Source organism: Mercenaria mercenaria, chromosome 10 (genome assembly GCF_021730395.1).
Source record: "Mercenaria mercenaria strain notata chromosome 10, MADL_Memer_1, whole genome shotgun sequence".
Taxonomy (NCBI): domain Eukaryota; kingdom Metazoa; phylum Mollusca; class Bivalvia; order Venerida; family Veneridae; genus Mercenaria; species Mercenaria mercenaria.
Genome location: NC_069370.1, coordinates 16190053 through 16201051, shown reverse-complemented (window position 1 = coordinate 16201051; position 10999 = coordinate 16190053). Strand labels below are relative to the sequence as shown.

The 10999-nt window shown below is 34.7% G+C and overlaps 1 long non-coding RNA gene across 1 annotated transcript; it reads right to left on the bottom strand.

Moving 5' to 3' along the window:
- Positions 1 to 533: 533 nt before the first annotated feature.
- Positions 534 to 3486, bottom strand: LOC123544375 (uncharacterized). Its single transcript, XR_006685094.2, has 2 exons — positions 3218 to 3486; positions 534 to 1637 (listed from the first exon to the last, which is right to left on the bottom strand). It is a non-coding gene; the product is annotated as an uncharacterized LOC123544375 (long non-coding RNA).
- Between the last annotated feature and the right edge of the window lie 7513 nt (positions 3487 to 10999).

Below are 10999 nucleotides of genomic sequence, written 5' to 3'. Positions count from 1 at the left end.
ACTGATGTTGATTACAAAGTATGGAGCCACCATTATCAAACTTGCTACACTTTTCTAAAGTAAAGGAAATGTTTACTGAAATCATAACTGGTTTTCATTCTTGTCAAAGACTTAAAAGTAGAAGTATTTCTACTATGCTAAGTATTTCCTGCTTAAGTGGTAATCACATGATCAAACACCCAACTAGGGAGATGGCAACAAATGGCACCTGTCCTATATGCCTCGTTTTAAATTTCTTGAGTATATTTACCATAAACAAATGCCTTTGCATTAACCCTTAATATGCTGGACACGGTTGATTCTGCCTTTGCGACCAGTGTAGATCATGATCAGCCTGCACATCTGTGCAGTCGGATCATGATCTGCACTGTTTGCTATTCAGTCAGTATCTTTTTGGTAAGCACCCCTTTTAACTGTTAATGGTACTTTCCACACTGGAAGATGGACAAGTTCAACATAGAAATTTAGCAAGGTAAGGGTTCAGTCAACTTGAAAACATTTATATTCTGAAGAAAAAAACACTACAATATGCATCATCTTTATAAAATGTATTTCCATGAATTAAAAAATGAAAACAATATATATAACGGTTCAAATATGGTTCAAGATGCACAATATATATAAATGAGAAGTGGTCTTGCAGTACAAACTAGAATTGTGTCCATAGGACACAGATGCCCCCACATACTGTGCCATCCTCTATATAGCAAAAACTATCAAAGGGCCATAACTGCAGTATAAATAATTACAAAAAAATTCCTTCCTTTACGGTCATCTGCACATCAAGTTTGTTCATCTGTGAAAGTTTGAAGCAAATCAGGCTAATAATTTGAGAGGAGTTGGACACACAAGATTTCTCTCTCTCTCTCTCTCTCTCTCTCTCTCTCTCTCTCTCTCTCTCTATATATATATTCTATATAGCAAAACTATCAAAGGACCATTATTGTAGTAAAAATAGTCACAGAAAAATTCCTTCATTTATGGTCATCTACACATCTATGTTGTTCATCTGTGAAAGTTTGAAGTAAATCAGGCAAATAGTGTGGGAGGAGTTGGACACACAAGATTTCGGGACATACGGTCAGCAGCAACGCTATATGCCCCCCCCCCCCACAATGTGTTGGGGCATAAAAAGTAGTCCCAATAAGTTCTCTTATATACATGTACTGTGAAAATGAACATTTTAAGATGCCAAAAATGAAACAGATACAAGTCAAAAGCACTTCCTGCTACTAATTATATTCTAGGGATTTTTTTTTTAAATCAGTGAAGACATTTATCGCCATGTTGGCAAAACAGCTAGTGAAGTTCTTTCTGTTTTAAGTGTCCATAGTTGATGACCTCTATCTCTGGGCTGCAAATGTGTAATTGTTCGTAAACATCCTGTATGTTAAATACATGTTCACACAAACACATCCATGATCATGAATATGTCACTTTCCAGGATTTTGTTACTATTGTGATACAACCCTAAGATCATTTTTTTTTCACATCTTATATATTTTTTTCCGAAGTTCCTCATCTATCCTTGCACCATGCAGATGTATACTATCCACTCTGTGCTTTTTGTTCTGTGTATCTCTGATCAAATTCCTCTCCAAGCCGTTCTTGTTTCACAGCAAATATTGTGTAAAAATCTGACACATATGTCAAGGAAAACTCATACATTTTGTACATACTGCAGTACTTAAAATTAGACTACACTGATAATAGTACATTTCTTCATGCTTCCCCTTTTTTGTGTAATTCCATTTCATAGAGACAAAAGCCAGTCTATTGCAGAGATTTTCACAGAGCAATGATGTTACAATTATCATATGATATTGGACTGGACATAGGATATAGACTGGCTCAGTAAGTCAGTTCACTACATTCAAGCATAAAAATGTAAAAACAGATATATCAGAGTCTAGGAGCTAGTCTAACTTAAAATCTAAGACCTGTATTGAGCTTGTCTGTTTTAACTGGTATACTGGTACAAGACAATAACCCCATTTTCAACGATATTTCTGTACTGGCTAGCATCCTACAACTGGACACTTTACGGTTAATTTTCAACTAAGGGAAAGTAGTCGTACACTGTGTCTGAGACATAGAATTGTACGAGTTACCTCTCTTGTATCGATAATTTAATGGTATCCAATTCTTTCTTGACTAAATCTTTTAAAATCTCACTTTTCAAAGTGGATATTTTGATATGAAAATGTGTTTATGGGTGTATTAAAATCATGTACTAAATTATCAATGCTGTATTTCCCTGGTTTAAGTGTTTACTAAACGTCTCGTTTGCCTACCTCAAATTTGCATGGGGCCTTTAAATTTAGTGGCGAGACCTCACTGAAATACTGCGCATGCGCATCGTGCTACTTCCGACTTCCCCCGACATGTTACAGAGTGCAGACGAAATGAAATTAGGATTTCAAGTAATATATTCAAATTAAACTGTTGTAACTTCGCTGAGTAGTTGAAAATCAAGTGTCCATTTGATCGTAATGAGATAAGCAATGTTACAGACCGAAATAATGTTTACAGGATTGTCCAGTTTGGTGGTCATCCGGATTTGGTGGTCGCCAGCCAGTAACCAAATGCATACTGTAATATATAATTTTTTTTCTTTCTACAAGAAACGTTGCCACAGCTGACCACAATAGCTAGAGTATATTTTGGGGCCCTGACCCAAAATTAAACCACTGATTCATACCCCATATCCCCTAAAACAAAGAGCGCGTGCTATAAAAATAAATAGATCGGAATCTTGAATGGCATATAGAACAAACCTCGCCATCATCAGGTTGCAACCGAATGAGATATCGTTGTAGTAAGCTTCTGTTGATTTGATCACAATTGATCAAGTCGGGGAACGCTTTGAAATAAGAGAACTTTCTATCAAATCATTTATTTATAATGATAATAGCGTGTTTTTTTTAATGTTATTAGTATTTTCTACAAGGGGAAGGAATGAATTTATGATTGGAAGTCTGAGAAATCAACAGTTGTCGTTTAAAAAATGGACTCGATTCGGTTTATAATTTATGCGCCGGCCCTACTGCCCATTTTTACTTCAGTAAGCGTCTGTCGATTTCATCACAATTGATCGTCAGCAAACGCTTTGAAATAAGATAACGCGCTAACACGAGATTATCTCCAGTTGCCAATCTGTGTATTTTATATTCTTTGCCTAAAATAAATAGTCTTGTTATAAGGTCATGAAGGATACAGATTCCTACTACAGTGGCAAAGAAGAACCCTGCATATTTTCGTTTGGATGTTCTCTGAACAATATGTTCTGTGGCTCTACCTTTGTTAAAACGCTCAATTCTTTTCATGTACATTTTTTGAACGTCAGTCAGCTTTTCGTAATCTACATCTGTCACTTTTTTCATTTTAGAACTTTCAAGGTCCGACATGTTTCTTGGTTCCTGTATCACCTCTTCGGTTATGTAAATTAATCGGGGACCGGTAATTTGCAAACAAAGATCAAGCGCAGCAAGGAACAACTTGATTCAAGACGAAAATATAATAATTCGATAAAGCAGTTCATGTATTAATGCTGAACACCACTAAATCCAGCTGTTCTTTATTTCAAATAAAATCCACTTACTTCACAACGGTTTTTCGACATTTTCTAGCATATCAGTTTTTCAGAGACTTATATTCCCATAAAGAACTAGATCGCTACTTTAGAAAAACAAAAAGAAAAGGGAGTGTTAACTTTTATATAAGAAAACTACAGTTCGTTAAATACAACCCGCTGAATTTACTACTTTTCGCTTCTTTCAATTTCTCTTTTTTGAGACATTAGGACGGATTACACCAAACCGGAAGTGACTACTCAGTGTTACATATGAAGTAGTCCAAAATGTAGTTCCATGCTATGGATGAAATCTGGTATAATGAGTGACATGAGGAGGTGACAGTTCAATTTTTGGCTTATGTTTATTGCTTATAGTATTGAGAATAGATCTAGACCATTTTCATTGTAAATTTCTTGGAATAAGTTTTATTCTTTGCGAAAAATGTCTACCTACGCGTAACTGCTAAACGGCTGTTTTCATGGGTGCATTTTTAGAGGGTGAAGTTTCTCAGAACAGATTATTCTTATATTCAACATAACATGTCAATATTTTTCTATTTTTGATAAGAAGACATGTTATACTAAATGACCATATATGGTTTTCATATCATTGAAATGCTCTAAAGTGCTGAAAATGAGGTCTGAATGTTTTGTTATTAATACGAAATAAATAAGGAATTGAATTGGTAGAATGTAACCTATAAGTTGTGCAGGGGTAAAAATTTAAACTTGTTTAGATGTGGATGTAAACAGGCTAGTTTGGCCAGATTATGATAGAAGATGACAATTTCAGTGCAATTTAGCAGATAAAAAGAAGAAAAACTAAAAATATTTCAAAATCACTGTTTGGGGTGTATTTTTTTTCAAAAAATGCATATTTATTGACTAAATATTGGTATGTTTTAGGTGTCAGGGGTGAGTTTGGGTATATTTTACAGTAACAGTGTATGATTTGAGTGTAGTTTATGGTAAAACTTGATAAAATATGGCAAAAATAAGCTCAAGCAAGGAAAAGTGGTCAAAAATGATGTCACGCAGCTTTTTCCCAGGAAATTCGGCGCGCTAGCATACGTTACTGAAAAAGCCATAAAACCTTGAAAATTGATTGTATCAAACTGAAACTGGTATTTTTTTTCATGCATTTAGGTTACTGGTACAATTTAAGTGAAAATAACACATTTTGAGTATGAAAAATGTTTCTTTAAGGACTGATTACACCAAACCGGAAGTGACTACTCAGTGTTACATGTGAAGTAGTCCAAAATGTAGTTCCATGCTATGGATGAAATCTGGTATAATGAGTGACATGAGGAGGTGACAGTTAAATTTTTGGCTTATGTTTATTGCTTATAGTATTGAGAATAGATCTAGACCATTTTCATTGTAAATTTCTTGGAATAAGTTTTATTCTTTGCGAAAAATGTCTACCTACGCGTAACTGCTAAACGGCTGTTTTCATGGGTGCATTTTTAGAGGGTGATGTTTCTCAGAACAGATTATTTTTCTTATATTCAACATAACATGTCAGTATTTTTCTATTTTTGATAAGAAGACATGTTATACTAAATGACCATATATGATTTTCATATCATTGAAATGCTCTAAAGTGCTGAAAATGAGGTCTGAATGTTTTGTTATTAATATGGAATAAATAAGGAATTGAATTGGTAGAATGTAACCTTTAAATTCTTACATCGCCATTTTTACCTAGCATGCTGATTTTTATAGAATGTAAGGTGATACATACTGAAACGCGGTAGGGTAAAAGTAAGCACGTTGCTGTCGAGAAAATGCACAAGGAAAGGAAAAAAGATTAGTAGTATTTATATTTGGACTACTTGTGATAGACCTGCGGAGGCTTACATTCTATTTGGTAGTGATCAGCCTTAATATCACCTCGAAAAAACACAATATGCAATATTTTCAAGAGTGGCGCAGTGGTGTTCACGAGTGAAATATATTTCGATGTTACACTGAAACAAAAAAAAATCTATTTATTTTATGCATTTTTACGGTTTTAACCAAATTATATCCAGTTTGTCCGCGCAACGTCACGTGCATCGCATCATGACGTCATAATATCGTGACGTCAGAATATCTTTGTAGAAAAAATGTAAATAATTCTATTACGTTTCCCGATTTCTTTTACATTCATTTATAATAGAATGTAAATATTTATTATCCTGGTATTGTTTTTATACATTTATACATTTACTGAAGAATATTTACAAGATTTTTCTATCATTTATAATTCATATCATTTCACATTCAAGTGTAGTAACGTACCAGTGAAAAATAAAAATGATATTTTCACTGTTTGAAACAGTAAAAATATTAATTTTATTTCACTGATAAAACTCAGTATTTCACTAAAGAGCATAAATTATAATTTGACAATACCATTTATCACATGTTTGACGTCGCGGGAGTGTAGTAAAGCCATTACATAAAAATGATAATACACTAGTGTAATAAAGCTTTGACGTCGACGTCGTTTACAATATAAGGGACGTTGGTCAAATTGACTTGTTTATAATTGTTAAAGAAAGCAGGCTTTTTATGTTTCGACAAGAAAAGCTAACATGTGATAAAAATAATATTATAATTACATTTGTGATTTTCCACATTGAATTTATTAAACTCGTTTAATAAATTCAATATCAAACACACACTCATGTAATATCCTCTATGTAACTAGTTCTTTGCATTGCACAGACATTAAATTATGTATAAAAGCTAAACTTGAGCATTATTTTACATCGCATATAACCAACGGTAGTCCAAATAATAGAACGTTTAGTGCCAGCGTGATAAATTTTGACTGTCACAGTCCCGTCAGTAGGAATGACAACTGTTCAAATAATGAAATAAGCCATTCTTATAAGCCGCACAAGTAAGGCTAAATCAATAGATAACTAGGGCTATAAAGCTCTTGTACGACAAAATAGGTATCCAGTGAAAGATACTTACCTTGGGTAATTCAAATCCTTGTACAACCCTTAAAATACTGAGTGCCAATCAAGGCAGCTACCAGTCTCATTTTACCTGTCTTTGATATGACGTGGCAAATATCGAATTCTCGACCTCTCGCACTCATAACTGACATTCTACCATTAAGCAAATGAATATATGTACAAGTATTCTTATACCATTTATCTGTTTACTAGTATACTGCATCGTTCCGTTTCCACTGTTTTGTGCAGAAGATACATCTCAGTACATCCCGGATCTAACACTTGTAAAGCATCTGAAGACATTATTATTATGATACGAACGTTTACCATTAAATATCACCACTGCTACGATGATTTCGTTTTGCTAAATATGTAACTAGTCTTTTAAAGGTTTCAATGAAATGTATATAATAAGATTTAAGAAAAGATCCTTTGGAAGAAACACAACCTAGCAACATACTAGCAAACTGTGTTTGATCGAGGTAATGAAATGCACAACACCCCTCACGCACCCTAGCTCCAGTTGAAGCGGACTTGTATTACAGTAAAATGAATCTTCTCCTTGAAGGTAAAGGTTAAAGGTAAAGGTAAGCTTTATTTAACGCTGCATATAATCCAACATATAACACGAGCTACAAAGCTCTTGTGTGACAAACTAGGTATCCAGTAACAAATACTTACCTGTGCTTATTTTACCTCTTGATACTACCTTTTCAATGCTGAGTCCCAAGCAAGGGAGCTACCATTTTTCACGTCTTTAGTATGACGCGGCTAGGGATCGAACCCCAGACCTCCAGCACTCAAAGCGGACACTCTACCACTAGGCTATTGAGGCGGTCCAACAAATATATACATATATAAGAACTCTGAGTCCAAGTGCAAGGAGACATTTTATAGCCACCACAAGGCCGCCACTTAAATAAAATCTGGAAAGTAGATCCCTCGGAAGCACCGAGAACAAGGCAAACAGTGCAAATTGCAGACTCGGTTTGATTGAGTCTGTTCATGAGCAGTAATGGAAAATGCAACACTGCCTACGCCCCCTAGCACCGGCTTAAGCAGCATTCAATCTTCAAATCTAAATGAGTTGAAATCAATGATCCCGAACGACCAGAAAGACCGCAGTTGTGATAGTTAATAAATTCCAAGAAAAGATCCTTTGGAAGCATAACATGCAGTCTGTTCATGCAAGGTGATGAAATGTGCAACACCTTTAACACCCCTGGTACCGGCTTAAGCGAAATTCTATAACGGTAAAAATGAATATTAACCATGGTCCTGAGTGTCAAGGAAATACAACAACACTGAGTCCAAGTACGGGGAGACCTTTTACAGCTAACACGCAGCACATAAATCGACGCCTCAAAATTAAAAGGGCGTAAGTGGAAAATCATAGTTTTCAGCAAAACGAAAAAAAAACAAACAAACAAACAAAAAACAAAACAATTGTCTATGACAGATACGCCCTTCTAATATTCTATAGAAGTAACAGAAGGGCGTAAGTGGACCCTTCTGCTACAACATTTAAGTGCAGATACGCCCTTCTATTACTATGATTCTGAAAAAAACTCTTTACTTACGCCCTTTTATTATTGGTGAATTTGGTCAACGCAGCAGTTTGTAACACACTTTTTTAATAGGATAATGTCCCTTGGTATGTACTTTTGAAAAATGTATAATTCATAAAAGGGCGTAACTAACACTTATCTTATTCTGGGGCGTCGAAATACTAAATTAACTAAGGCATGTAATACCGTAACCAGTTCTCTCTTGCGCTGAGCCGTATAAGGATGAGTTTAGTGATGCAAAGAAACAGTCAGCACCAAATATATTTAATAGGTCATGTGTATTAACTTTTGCAATATCAAATTTTGATTTCTGTCTAAATTGAGAACACCCTCCTGTCCTTACTACTGCACCGATTCCAAAGCGATACATCTCTTATTGTAATTCACACGCTTAAAACACACGAAGTAGAGAGACAAACACTACGTAGATCGCCGTTTCAACTGCAAAAATATTATATGCATCACTGAATAAAGCTTGTCTTGCGTTTCTCTGCTTGGTAAAATAATTCATCGTGAGTTTCATTTTTCTGAAAGGGGTATATAAATCTTGCGCAATAAAGTTCTACAAATGAATGAAATTCTGGAAAGTAAACCAAAAATGCCTGTGTTAAAATGCTACGCTTATACATAAAGAGCAACATATCTTAGTGGTATATTACCCGCATAATCAAGTCATAGTAACTTAGCAATTTGTTCATTACCAATAATGTTCGCTAACAGTATAAACGCACGTGTTCTGTTCTAAAGCAAATATCAATGTATACAAGGTAAGTCGAAAAAATCTGTTAACTGGGCTTCTGAACAGGCCTCAACGACTTCTACAAACACACCAGTTTTGTGATCAGGATGTCACTGTAAACCTAAAGTGACGACCTTTCCACCAGTATATTACATTTGGTATTTGAATACAGATAAGCGATAGTAAAACGGCAACAAAATTTGATATGAACGAATCTAATGTCAGTTGGACAGGTGTGCAAGAATCTATTCTCATATTGAAAGATTATTGAATATCTAAGCAAGTAACTTGCAAAATACATGTCTACGCTGAACATTGTAACTAAACATAAGCTCCACTATTTCCATTTACAACATGTTTTACATTCACATTTTCATAGCATATCCTTTCCATAGCCGTAACGTACTAAAACGTATTAGCCTCTGGTGGCCCATTCACGCTTCCGTAGAATCAACATTTATAATACGAAATTAATTTTGAAAATATTTCTAAAATGCTTAGGTCTGAAGCTCTCAAATACTAAAATATCTGACATTAGAGGCATAAACCGACATTTAAAGACAACATCAAAAAGGACCCTATGAACGATTTGCAAAGTTCCAAAATATCCATACATTGTATACCCGTTACGGACCCCTGTGGGAATTGTGTTTTCTTTTTTTTTTTTGAGTGCAAATAATAATCTTAATACACTCATATATTTTCATTGCAATACATAAACAAATACTAAAATTACTAAGGCTTGTAACACCATAACCAGTTCTCTCTTGCACTATCTTAGTCGTATATTACCCGTATAATCAAGTCATAGTATCGTTAGATGCAAGATTTAGTAATTTGTTCATTACCAATAATGTTCACTAACAGTATGAGCGCACGTGGAATGTTCTGTTCTATAGTAAATATCAATGTATGCGAGTTAAGTCGAAAAAATCTGTTAACTGAGCTCCTGAACAGAGTAATGACAACAAGCCCCTACGACTTCTACAAACAAACCAGTATTGTGATCAGGGTGTCATTGTAAATCTAAAGTGACGACCTTTCCACCGGTATATTACATTTGGCATTTGAATACAGATAAGCGATAGTAAAGCGGCAACAAAATTTGATAAGAACGAATCAAATTGTGTGGGTTTTTTTTGGAGTGCAAATAATAATCTTAATACACTCATATATTTTCATTGCAATACAGAGTGTGTGTGTGTGTGTGTTCGGGTTTAACGTCTTTCTCAACAATTTTTCAGTCATACATTGCAATACAGAAACAAATACTAAAATTACTAAGGCTTGTAACACCATAACCAGTTCTCTCTTGCACTATCTTAGTCGTATATTACCCGTATAATCAAGTCATAGTATGATAGTTAGATGCAAGATTTAGTAATTTGTTCATTACCAGTAATGTTCACTAACAGTATGAGCGCACGTAGAATGTTCTGTTCTATAGTAAATATCACCTAATTGTAAACCTAAAGTGACGATCTTTCCACCAGTATATTACATCTGTAAGCGATAGTAAAACGGCAGCAAAATTCATGTCTACGCTGAACATTTGACTGAATATAAGCTCCACCATTTCCATTTACAACATGTTTTACATTCACATTTTCACAGCATATCCTTTTCATAGCCGTAACATACTAAAACGTATTAGCCTCTGGTGGCCCATTCATGCTTCCGTAGAATCAATATTTATAACACGAAATTAACTTTGAAAATATTTCTAAAATGCTTAGGTCTGAAGCTCTCAAATACGAAAATATCTGACATTAGAGGCATAGACTGACATTTTAGACAACATCAAAAAGGACCCTATGAACTATTTGCCGAAGTTCCAAAAAGCTCAATACATTAATTGTATACCCGTTACGGACCCCTTTGGGAATTGTGTTTTTTTTTCGAGTGCAAATAATAATATTAATACACATATTTTAATTGCAATGTAGAAACAAAATTGGAGGTGTTCTTTCGCCAGATTGAGGCAATTGCGTCTTTACGGACGTAAACAGTAAGTCCGGTTTTAATCTTAGGTTATTAAAAATGAAAAATTCCGATTCCATACACAAACGATGTAAGAACATTTGTTTTGTCCACCACCAGATAAACAGGTGTTAATGCGTGACGTCATGGCGATCTCTCTTATATGTTTTAGTTGTGTTATTCA